This window comes from Mobula birostris, chromosome 13 (assembly GCF_030028105.1).
Source record: "Mobula birostris isolate sMobBir1 chromosome 13, sMobBir1.hap1, whole genome shotgun sequence".
NCBI classification, from domain to species: domain Eukaryota; kingdom Metazoa; phylum Chordata; class Chondrichthyes; order Myliobatiformes; family Myliobatidae; genus Mobula; species Mobula birostris.
This window is the reverse complement of record NC_092382.1, coordinates 58,327,476-58,338,964: the sequence shown is the minus strand read 5'-3', so window position 1 is coordinate 58,338,964 and position 11,489 is coordinate 58,327,476. Positions and strand designations below refer to the sequence as shown.

General features: G+C 45.8%; 3 non-coding genes across 3 annotated transcripts; all 3 read left to right on the top strand.

The window, feature by feature from the left end:
- The first annotated feature begins 5,308 nt into the window (after positions 1-5,308).
- Positions 5,309-5,422, top strand: trnal-caa (transfer RNA leucine (anticodon CAA)). The gene is made up of 2 exons: positions 5,309-5,346; positions 5,377-5,422. It is a non-coding gene; the product is annotated as a tRNA-Leu (tRNA).
- Positions 5,423-6,698: 1,276 nt separating this feature from the next.
- Positions 6,699-6,814, top strand: trnal-uaa (transfer RNA leucine (anticodon UAA)). Its single transcript has 2 exons — positions 6,699-6,736; positions 6,769-6,814. It is a non-coding gene; the product is annotated as a tRNA-Leu (tRNA).
- Positions 6,815-10,051: 3,237 nt separating this feature from the next.
- trnal-cag (transfer RNA leucine (anticodon CAG)) lies at positions 10,052-10,165 on the top strand. Its single transcript has 2 exons — positions 10,052-10,089; positions 10,131-10,165. It is a non-coding gene; the product is annotated as a tRNA-Leu (tRNA).
- The last annotated feature ends 1,324 nt before the right edge of the window (positions 10,166-11,489 follow it).

Genomic DNA, 11,489 nt, shown 5'->3' with positions numbered 1-11,489 from the left:
TGCATTAATTCTCTTTGTTGTTGTACACAGCCAGGTTGAATCAAAACAAACCTGAACATTTATTGGGAACATTCTTCACAATACGCTTAAGTGCTTAAATATGTTAAATGTGTGTTTATATGCATACATGCTATTTCCACAATTATATTTGATATGCCATTATCAATATGCGAGATCAAAACAAAAGGCTGCTGCGTAAAGCTGTAACTGACGTAGACTCGATATTATTATATTTCCTCGTGTGTTCCATCATCTGCACCACTGAATACAAGCGGCACCTCCTTTCATGCTTTCGGCTCTTTATCCACTTCTCCACTGAACAATGTCCAAATTATTTTTGTCCAGATAAACCAAATAAAAGAGATGCAAGTCGCCCCTTTCCTCTGCTGGCCTGCAGGTCACTCTTGATTATGGTTAGTCCACCTACTTAGCCCACTGCTCCTCCTCCACCCCACCGATCAGAGTCAGGTGCAGATGCGGGAGTAGGTGGAAGATGGTCCTATGAGCAGATGCGGTATATCACAGGTCCTGGTTACGCGACCATTTACGTCAGACAGGGAATCTTTGAAGAGTGCTGATTATCCGTGGAGTCCTCGACCACGGGGGCGATTTTTTTTGCAGTTTTTCTCATTCACAATAACGATCAAAATGAGATTGTATTTGAGATTGTGGAAGAGATTCTGGGGAGGGTACGACAAGTTACCCCTGGGGTCTAATGTCCTAGCCGGCAAGTTGGCTCGAGTTTTTCTGATCAGTTTGTCTTAATTTGGCAAGGGGCAGGGAACCGGCGTGGTAGTCCTGAAGATGCGGCAGTTGTTTGAGAAACAGAGACAATGTGTAACGAGACCGTTAGAAAGGAAAGGCTGACGATGCAGCAAAATTGCTATCAAGAAGATGAGCTGCAACTTAAAAAGGCGGGCGAAATTGAAATGGACTGAATGTGTTATATTTGAATGCGCGTTGTTTACTGGATATTGTAGAAGAAGTTCTAGCAGAGCCACATACGGGCATTCGTGTGTACGCTGTGGAAAGACTAATATGAGTGATACACGTTGTAGCAAACGTCCAGGAAAGAATGTGGACGCGGCGGTGTTGCTGTATTGGTTAAAAATGAAATCATATCATTGGAAAGAGGTCGTAAGCCGTTGTATCATTGTGGATAGAGCTAACGAACTGTAAGGGTAAAACACCTTGATGTGATTTTCAGAGAGACCACACAGACAAGAGTAGGGATGTGGAATACGAATTCCAACGGGAGATAGAACTCCATGCCTAAAGGGTAATATAACAATCATCATGAGGGATTTAAATATTCAGCAAGACTGGGAAAATGATGTTGGTGCTGGATTCCAACAGTGGGTATGTCTAGAATGCCTACGTGATGTTTTTTTTTTGTCATAAGGAGGTAGCTAGGAACGGACCCAAGTGCAAGACACTTGAAGTACTAGGGACAGGACTAGGATACAGGGTGAGGGCAAGGTCATGGACACGAAAACCGGGAACCGGGAAAAGGACTAGACAAGAGAGCTAGTAGCCCGGGCTTGGACTCCGAGCCAGAGAGTACCTGGGTCTGGCCTGTGGCTTGGACCCCAGAACTAGGCAAGGACGAGGCTGGAGTCTTCAGGCTTGAGGCTAGAGACTGGAGGCGAGACTTGGCAGGAGGCAGGAGGCGGGAGTATTCAGGCTTGAGGCTAGAGGCTAGAGACTAGAGGCGAGGCTTGGCAGGAGGCAGGAGGCTGGAGTCCTCAGGCTTGCCGACTACCTCCATGCCTAAAAGGTAATATAACAATCGTCATGAGGGATTTAAATATTCTGCAAGACCGGGAAAATCATGTTGTTGCTGGATTCCAACAGTGAGAATGTCTAGAATGCCTACGTGATGGCTTTTTTTTTGTCATAAGGAGGTGGCATTTATGCTGTGATGCTGTTTCCAGGATGATAGCAGCTGGAACAGTTTGTGGTCATGGTGACTCGGGTCTCCAAAGATCCATCGGACGCTTTGTACACACTTGTCTTAGTAAATGTCCTGAAGAGTCGGAAGATCATATCTACAGACGCATCGGGATGTCAGAGTCCTGCGATTGGGCGAAGTACAGTTCACATAGCAGGCAGTGACGCAGCCAGTCAGGATGCTCTCCATTGTGTCCCTGTAGAAAGTTCTTAGAATTTGGGAGCCCATCCCAAACTTCTTCAGAGGTCTCATGTGATAGAGGCGCTGTTGTGCCACACAGCCGGTATGTACAGACCACGTGAGATCCGCGGTGATGTTTAAGCCGAGGAACTTAAAGCTCTAACAACAGGAATTCTGCAGATGCTGGAAATTCAAGCAACACACATCAAGGTTGCTGGTGAACACAGCAGGCCAGGCAGCATCTGTAGGAAGCGGTGCAGTCGACGTTTCAGGCCGAGACCTTTCGTCAGGACTAACTGAAGGAAGAGTGAGTAAGGGATTTGAAAGTTGGAGGGGGAGGAGGAGATCTAAAATGATAGGTGAAGACAGGAGGGGGAGGGATGGAGCCAAGAGCTGGACAGGTGATAGGCAAAAGGGATACGAGAGGATCATGGGACAGGAGGTCCGGGAAGAAAGACAAGGGAGGGGAGGAATCCAGAGGATGGGCAAGTGGTATATTCAGAGGGACAGAGGGAGAAAAAGGAGAGTGAGAGAAAGAATGTGTGCATTAAAATAAGTAACAGATGGTGTACGAGGGGGAGGTGGGACCTTAGCGGAAGTTAGAGAAGTCGATGTTCATGCCATCAGGTTGGAGGCTACCCAGACGGAATATAAGATGTTGTTCCTCCAACCTGAGTGTGGCTTCATCTTTACAGTAGAGGAGGCCGTGGACAGACATGTCAGAATGGGAATGGGATGTGGAATTAAAATGTGTGGCCACTGGGAGATCCTGCTTTCTCTGGCGGACAGAGCGTAGATGTTCAGCAAAGCTGTCTCCCAGTCTGCGTCGGGTCTCGCCAATATATAAAAGGCCACATCGGGAGCACCGGACGCAGTATATCACCCCAGTCGACTCACAGGTGAAGTGTTGCCTCACCTGGAAGGACTGTTTGGGGCCCTGAATGGTGGTAAGGGAGGAAGTGTAAGGGCATGTGTAGCATTTGTTCCGCTTACACGGATAAGTGCCAGGAGGGAGATCAGTGGGGAGGGATGGGAGGGACGAATGGACAAGGGAGTTGCGTCGGGAGCGATCCCTGCGGAATGCAGAGAGGGGGCGAGGGAAAAATGTGCTTAGTGGTGGGATCCCGTTGGAGGTGGCGGAAGTTACGGAGAATAATATGTTGGACCCGGAGGCTGGTGGGGTGGTAGGTGAGGACCGGGGAACCCTATTCCTAGTGGGGTGGCGGGAGGATGGAGTGAGAGCAGATGTATGTGAAATGGGGAGATGCGTTTAAGAGCATAGTTGATAGTGGAGGAAGGGAAGCCCCTTTCTTTAAAAAAGGAAGACATCTCCCTCGTCCTAGAATGAAAAGCCTCATCCTGAGAGCAGATGCGGCGGAGACGGAGGAATTGCGAGAAGGGGATGGCGTTTTTGCAAGAGACAGGGTGAGAAGAGGAATAGTCCAGACAGCTGTGAGAGTCAGTAGGCTTACAGTAGACATCAGTAGATAAGCTGTCTCCAGAGACAGAGACAGAAAGATCTAGAAAGGGGAGGGAGGTGTCGGAAATGGACCAAGTAAACTTGGGGCAGGGTGAAAGTTGGAGGCAAAGTTAATAAAGTCAATGAGTTCTGCATGCGTGCAGGAAGCAACGCCAATGCAGTCGTCGATGTAGCGAAGGAAAATTGGGGGACAGATACCAGAATAGGCACGGAACATAGATTGTTCCACAAAGCCAACAAAAAGGCAGGCATAGCTAGGACCCATGCGGGTGATCATAGCTACACCTTTAGTTTGGAGGAAGTGGGAGGAGCCAAAGGAGAAATTATTAGGAGTAAGGACTAATTTCGCTAGACGGAATCCAAAAAGAAGCGTAGAGCATTGAGACGTTCCTGATGGGGGATGGAAGTATATAAGGACTGGACATCCATGGTCAGGAAGGTCTCAAAGCTCTACGCTTCTTTTTGGATTCCAGACCTAATCAGTTTCCCTCTACCACCACTCTGCTCCGACTGCACTGGTACCCGGGAAGCAACATAACATCCAGGAATCTGTTCTTCCCCTTCCCTTCTGAGGCATAGAACCAGACACAGTGCCAGACATCCGACCTCTGTGGCTTTCCCCTGCTAGATCATCCAACCACAAACGGCAACCAGGTGTTGGTGAGGGTGATGGTCATAGGGATAGTCTGCACTGGCTCTCTAAACCCTTTCCCCTTCCTGACTGTCACCCAGTTTCCTGTGTCCTGCACCCTGACCGTATCTACCACTTTATATGTCCTAGTCCATCCCGCCTGCGGCCCCCAGTGAACCGGGGTTCATCCAGATTCAACTCAAACACCTCATAGAATCTGCACCTTGCAGATTGTTACCAGCTGCAGCTCTGTGTACTTCTCGCAGCTGTTGTTATCAGGAACCATGGAAGTCTCCCCGCCTTTCCACATCCCGCGAGGAGCATTCCACTCCGGCGATGGCCGCCCCCTTGTCCCTGCCTTACTTTAATGTCTTCTGTGCATTTATCTCAGGATTAGCAAACCCGAGCGAAATACGTTCTCTTAAGCGTCTCATCTTTCAGAAAGGCCGCTGCTCTACAGTGCAAAACGCCCTGCTTCTGTCTCCTCTCCATCAGAGTAAACATTGACCTACAAGCCTGAACAACATTCTGACTGTAATAACTCATCCATGATAGAATGATGAACAGATACAGCGGACCGAATGGCCTTTCTGCACGATATCTTACGTTCTTGTGAACTTAATCGCAGCTTCACTTTCTTCCACAGTCATCAGACTATTGAGCTTTATAGTTCAGTTACTAACATCCATCTGTAAAGCAGCGTTGCGAGATATAATTGAACTGTGTTCAGTTTCTGTTGACGTTGTCATGATCAACTCGCACTCAATGTTTTCAGATTCAATACGGTCTATTAACGTTTCTTCCCCGCTTCACTACATGTAAAAATAATGAGTCTTCCAAGCGTTCTCATTCATCTCAGCAAACCTCCTTCCCAAATTCTTGCTGAGACGCGTCTCACGAGTTTCGATCTGTAATTATTTTGCTTCACTTGCCAAAGAAGCTGCCTAACCTGCGAAACTGTAACAAGCTCGCGTTCATTTCCGATTAGCAGGATGATATGTGTGTTTGTGCGTAAATAACTTTGCCTTCAAATCAGGGATTCATTCCGTTCCCAAACACAACAGTAGTCAGGGTGGCCGAGTGGTCTAAGGCGCCAGACTCAAGGTATGAAAATCCTTCCGACAAACGCGAGTGTTCTGGTCTCCAGCTGGGGTCGTGGGTTCGAATCCCACTCCTGACATCTTTTGTTGTTAAACATTCAATCCAGGTGATGTTATTTCTGCAACAAAACGTAGGTTCTTAGTGTGGATTAGGAAAACGGTAGAACAGATTGTGGCTTTTGACCCTGCTCATCACAGTACAACAGATCATCGCACACCGATTTCTGGGTGAGCGATTTATTCAGAAACAATTCCATGGAGAAGGATCTCGGCCCGTAACGTCGACTGTGTACTCTTTTCTACTCATCTAATCGATATAGAATAGTGTTTAAAGTGAAATCTTTGGCTGTCGGAATATTCAATGGATGGGGACGTGAGTGTAAACTGTTCTTGCACCTGTCGGTGCGAGTCCTGAGGATCTTTTTACTTTCTACCTAATGGCAGCAGCGTAAAAAGAAAATGTCCTGGTTGGTGAGAACCTCTGGCGGTGGATGCAGTTTTCCGATGACAGCGTTATGCAGATGTGCTGAATGTTTTGTAGTGCTTTACCCGTGATGGACTGGGCCAATCCGCTAAACTTTTGGAGATTTTCCTTCAAATGTATTGCTATTTCCGTACGAGGTCGTGATGCAGGCAGACAATCTATACTCTACTACACATCTGTAGAAGTTCATCAAGGTTTTTGAGGCCATGGTGAATCCCCGCAGTTCCCTAAGAACATAGAGGATATAGTAATACCTACCAATTTAAAATTACTTCCTCCAACGAAAACTGGCTCAAGGACCGGTGGTTTTCCCTCTCCTCAAGACCACAATCTGTCCTTGGTCTTGCCGACATTGAGTGATAGGGTGTTGTCACATCTTCTTCAAAACAATCCCTTCTTAGTTGAAATGTATGCCCTTTAATATAAGACATGTCACCTCTGGGATGGAGAGAGCTTCTGTGTGCTCTACCTTCATCTATGCCTCCCAAAATCCTAAGAGACGTCTATCAGATTCACACTCAGCCTTGCTGCTCCAGAGAAAAAAAAACAGCCAAAGTTTGTAGAAACTCTCGTTATCGCAAAAAAACGTCTAAATCAGGTATCATCTTGTTAAATCTCTTCTGCACACTCTCCAAAGCCTCGTCATCCTTTTGGTGACAGATGGCCTAAACTGTGTGCATTACCAGTTTCAGTGCTGTGCTGCTATGAGCTTTAAATTCTCACATGCTGGAAAAGCTGAGAAAAGGCATCACGTCCATTTTCATTTCAAATCCCACGATATAGTGTGTGTTGTGTATGTATACTCTCTTACCAAAGTAGTCATTCACTCTATTATGTAAAACACAGCTGTTCATGTGGGTTTGAAGAGAGTTGTCAGGGTGGCCGAGTGGTCTAAGGCGCCAGACTTAAGCCGAGAAAGTCGTTTCATAATAGACGCGAGTGTTCTGGTCTCCACCTGGAGACGTGGGTTCGAATCCCACTCCTGACAACTGTTGTCTTTTACACTTGGTGTTTTGATAATGCAATCACTAATTTTATTGCAGCGATCAAAGCATGGGTTGGGAGGATGAGAAAAACGCAAGAAAGATAAAGGTTTTGTTTTAGTCACAGCAGAGAGCAGTACAACGGGTCACATCACATCGGATTTAGGCTGCCGAGTTTGAAGAGAAAGAGTAATCTGTGAAGAGTGTCTGTGTCACCTTCTCAGCCATCGCTGTCGGGTAGGCAGAACTACATCAGTGCCATTCAGACACGTTGTCGGTCGCTATACTGAAAAGGCATTTTACATCGTCGTTCTTACCTGTACATCTGCCGCCGAGCTCAGCATCGTGCGTTTAACACCACTCTGGACTTGGGAGTATCGGATTGATCATTCTGGACTGGATTATATTCTCTTTCAGTGGTTTAATAGGCCACTCTTCCTTTTTTTTGCAAAGCATATGTTTTAAGACATATAGCGCGGAAAATAGCCTTTGGCCCAACTGGTTCAAAGTTAAAAGGAGAAAGTACATTTTGCAACACAGCAGATCTATATACATATATCACGATATACAAAAATGAAATTCACTTTCCCGCGGGCATCCAACAAACACAATGAAATCATTGACGGACCGTGGTAACAGGACGGTCAAAACACACAACGTGTATAACACAACAAACTGTGCAAACTCAAGCGAAATAATAATGATAATAGCAACATTGATTGTTGTTTTATGCAATAATCCAGGGCGACTACGAAGCCCACTAGAATTTCTTTAGATTTAAACTCCTTCTTAAAAGAACCAGATGAATAACAGATTGACGAAGGATCGAATATGAACGATTTGAAATTATTCACATAAAGCTGAATCGTTTAATACAGATAGTACAAATGATTTCAAAAGTTATAAAAATAAAATCTGGACAAGATAAGCATATCAGATTAAACAAAAAGGAAATTGCAATTGGGGTAGCACAATATAAAATAGAACAGCAGGATGCAATACAACTGATGGATGGATACCTTTACTTTATATCTTTATGATTTGTATGTTGGAGTTGATGATCTTACGGGCCGGTTTGCGGACTAGATGAAGACAGGTGGAGATGCAGGAAATCTGCAGGACGTAGAGAAGCTACAAAAGAACTTGGACAGATTAGGAGAATGGGCAAAGAAGTGGCACATAGAACACACTGAAAGGATGGGCTAGCATTGGAGACATGGCAAAGGTAGTTTAGAGAATAATTCAGGATGGAAAGACTGATAGCTGGAGTATTTGATGGCTCCGGTCCTCTACGCACGACAATTCAGAAGATTGAGTGTTTCTCTACTCACGGTGATCGGGAAGATTGAGTGTTTACCCTACTGATGTCCCTATTTGACCCTTCCTGCCTACTGGAGGTTGTCTCCCTATGTCTATCACTCGTGTCTTCCGGCGGCTTGGGTCCACCTGCTCCAGGAATAAACCTAGCTTCCTGCAATTTCAGCAGATGCTGAAACCCATCTTCAAACTCCGCTCTAAGCAACCAGCGAGACTTTTCTCAGAAAGGCGTGTTCTCCGTTGCTCTAATAGTGTGGCAGCTACTATTGGAGAAATCAAAATCAGACCCCTCAGTAGAAAATGTTTCTTCGCCTTCCAACGTTTCCTCAGTTAATCCCCTTTTCTATTCCTCGAGCATTCCGGCAAATGCAGGGATTCCTGTTACTCTACCTGCATCCAGTACAAAAGATAATAGGTTCAGACTGGGTGTACCTCACAGTTCCTCCTATCCGTTCATCATCCTACTTCGCAGGAGCTGGCACCTTCTCAAAAGCAGCTTTGTACACAGTGTGAATGGACAAGGAGTACAAAAACTTCTTTCAATTTCTCTCCTCGCGTGCTCTCAGGAGCATTATCACATCGGCAGTATTTGTTCCTACAAGAATAGAAGCTCCATCCTTCTCAATCGGATCCGGGTAGAGCAAGACTAGTGTGTCAATAATCTCAGTTACTCCAACATCTGCTCCGTAAACTCCAGCTTCAACAAGACGTAACCATTGTATGGATACTCATCAGTACTAAACCCCGGAATCTCAGGGCACTGAGTGACGTCAATGGTAAGTGCGCCCGATACCGGTCGGAACAGGATCTACAAAGCAAAGTAATTTGAGAACCTGCATCCACTGTGGCTCCAGCATAAGCACCTTCAGTCCGTAGAGATACACCAGAGTATAGTCTCACTAGCCCTTCAGGAAGAGTGTTTTGTACTTTAGTACTGTTTCCTTTGATACTCTAATCCTCTCCATGACGTCAGCCTGTTCCTTTACTGGGTCCCTCCGCAGCTTGATCTCTTTTCGTCGCTGTTTGATTAACCGCTGAATTGTTTTCTGAAGGTTTTCCTGTCCTTCACACCCCCGCTTCTCCACATTTGTACAGAAAATATCGGTCACTTTCCTGGTATAGGGGTCCTGCTCAGTAACATCGCACCAGTGTGTCGGGCTTCCTATCGGCCCTTTGTGTTGCAGCAAACGATATCATCCGAATTACCGCGGCCCACAGATTTTTTCCCGATATCTTGCAACACCCGCGGTTGTGTGAGATTTGGGGCGCTTTAGCAACAGTGGCTACTACCGAGGACTTTGCCCTGATCACGAAGGCCTCCCGTTCCTCCATGATGTTTTCCTCCTCGCTAACTTCTCGGAAGAATTCGGTACAAATATGTAGGATTCCGCAATATTCATATCATTCGAATACCTACAGCAATCACGTCATGTTGCACACTACCCCCTGTATCAGACGCTCCTGTGCCCGTCATAGCCCCCTTTTTCCATCTTATTTTTCTTTCTTTACCCGTGGAATCCCTTTCTCTCCGCCACCTTAAACAACAACAGTAAAGCTGCGTTCCCCGTTACAACAGAACCCACTGTGTTCCAGCCAGGGATGTCACATTCAGTCCATCTATAAACGTCCAAATCCTCACTTCCCTACATGTGAACACAGCGATTCTTCCCAGCGTTGTCATTCACCATTACAACCTCCCTCCCAAATTTCTGCTGATACGCGTCTAACGAGTTCTGATCTGTAATTTTAACACTGCTTCTCTTTCCACAGATGCTGCCTAACCTGAGAAAACTGTAACAAGCTCGTTTTCATTTCTGATTCCCAAGATGTGTTTGTGTGTAAATAACTCTGTTCTCAACTCAGGCATTCAATCTGTTCTCAAACACAACCATTTGTTTTGGATGTGAAGTGGGTGACGCAAAATTGTCAGGGTGGCCGAGCGGTCTAAGGCGCCAGACTCAGGGAATGAAAGTCCTTCTTACAAGCACGAGTGTTCTGGTCTCCATCTGGGGGCGTGGGTTCGAATCCCACTCCTGACATCTTTTGTCCTTAAACATTCAATCGAGGGATGTTATTACTGCGAAGATAACGTGGGTTGTTTGTGCGGATGAGAAAAACGGTAGAAAGACGAGATTGTGATTTCCTCACGGCACATCACAGCACAACCGATCATCGTACATCCAATCCTGGGTGCCGGATTTCCTCAGAAACAATTCCCTGGTGGAGGATCTCAGACCGAAATGTCGACTGTTTACTCTTCTCCGCAGATGCTGCCTGGCCTTTTGAGTTCCCCCAGACAGACTCAGCTAATAATGTATACAGAAGTATTTAAAGTGAAATCATTAGTTGTGGGATCATTCAATGGATAGGCACGTGTTTGTAAGTTATCACCGTTTGATCAAAAGCCTGGTAGTTGATGAGTAGTGACTGTCCTTGAACGTGGTGGGGTTAGTGAGTCCTGAGGCTCGTGTGCCTTCTACCTTCTACCTGACGGCAGCAGCGACAATAGAGCAGGGCCGGTGGGTGAGGATCTCTGATGATGGATGCTGCTTTCCGATGACACCGGTTTACGTAGATTAGTTAAATGTTTGACAGGGCTTGACCCGCGATGGACAGAGCCGAATCCATTAACGTTTCTTGAAGATGTTTCTTCAAAGGCCTTGCTGTTTCCGTACCAGGTCGTGATGCAGACAGACAATATACTCTCCACTACACATTTATAGAAGTTCGTCAAAGTTGTTGATGTCATGCCGAATATTCGCTTTCAGAATCAGGTTTATTATCATTGGCATGTGCCGCGAAATTTGTTAACTTACTAACAGCAGTTCAATGTAATACATAATCTAGCAGAGAGAGAAAAATAATAATACATAAAATAAAGCATAATAATAAATAAACAAATAAATTATTTACGTATATTGAATAGATTTTTTTTTTAATTGCAAAAACAGAAACACTGTATGTCAAAAAAATGAAGTGGTGTTCAAAGTTTCAATGTCCATTTAGGAATCGAATGACAGAGGGGAAGAAGCTGTTCCTGAATCGCTCAGTGTGTGCCTTCAGGCTTCTGTATCTCCTACCTGATGACAACAGTGAGAAAATGACATGCCCTGGGTGCTAGAGGTCCTTTATATTGGACGCTGCCTTTCTGAGACACCGCTCCCTAATGATGTGCTGGGGCATTTGTAGGCTGGTGCCCAAGATGGAGCTGACAAGATTTATAATCCTCAGCAGCTACTTTCGGTCTCGTGCAGTAGTGCCTCCATGCCAGACAGTGATGCAGCCTGTCAGAACGCTCTCCACGGTACAACTACAGACGTTTCTGGGTGTATTTGTTGACATGCCAAATCTCTTCGAACTCCT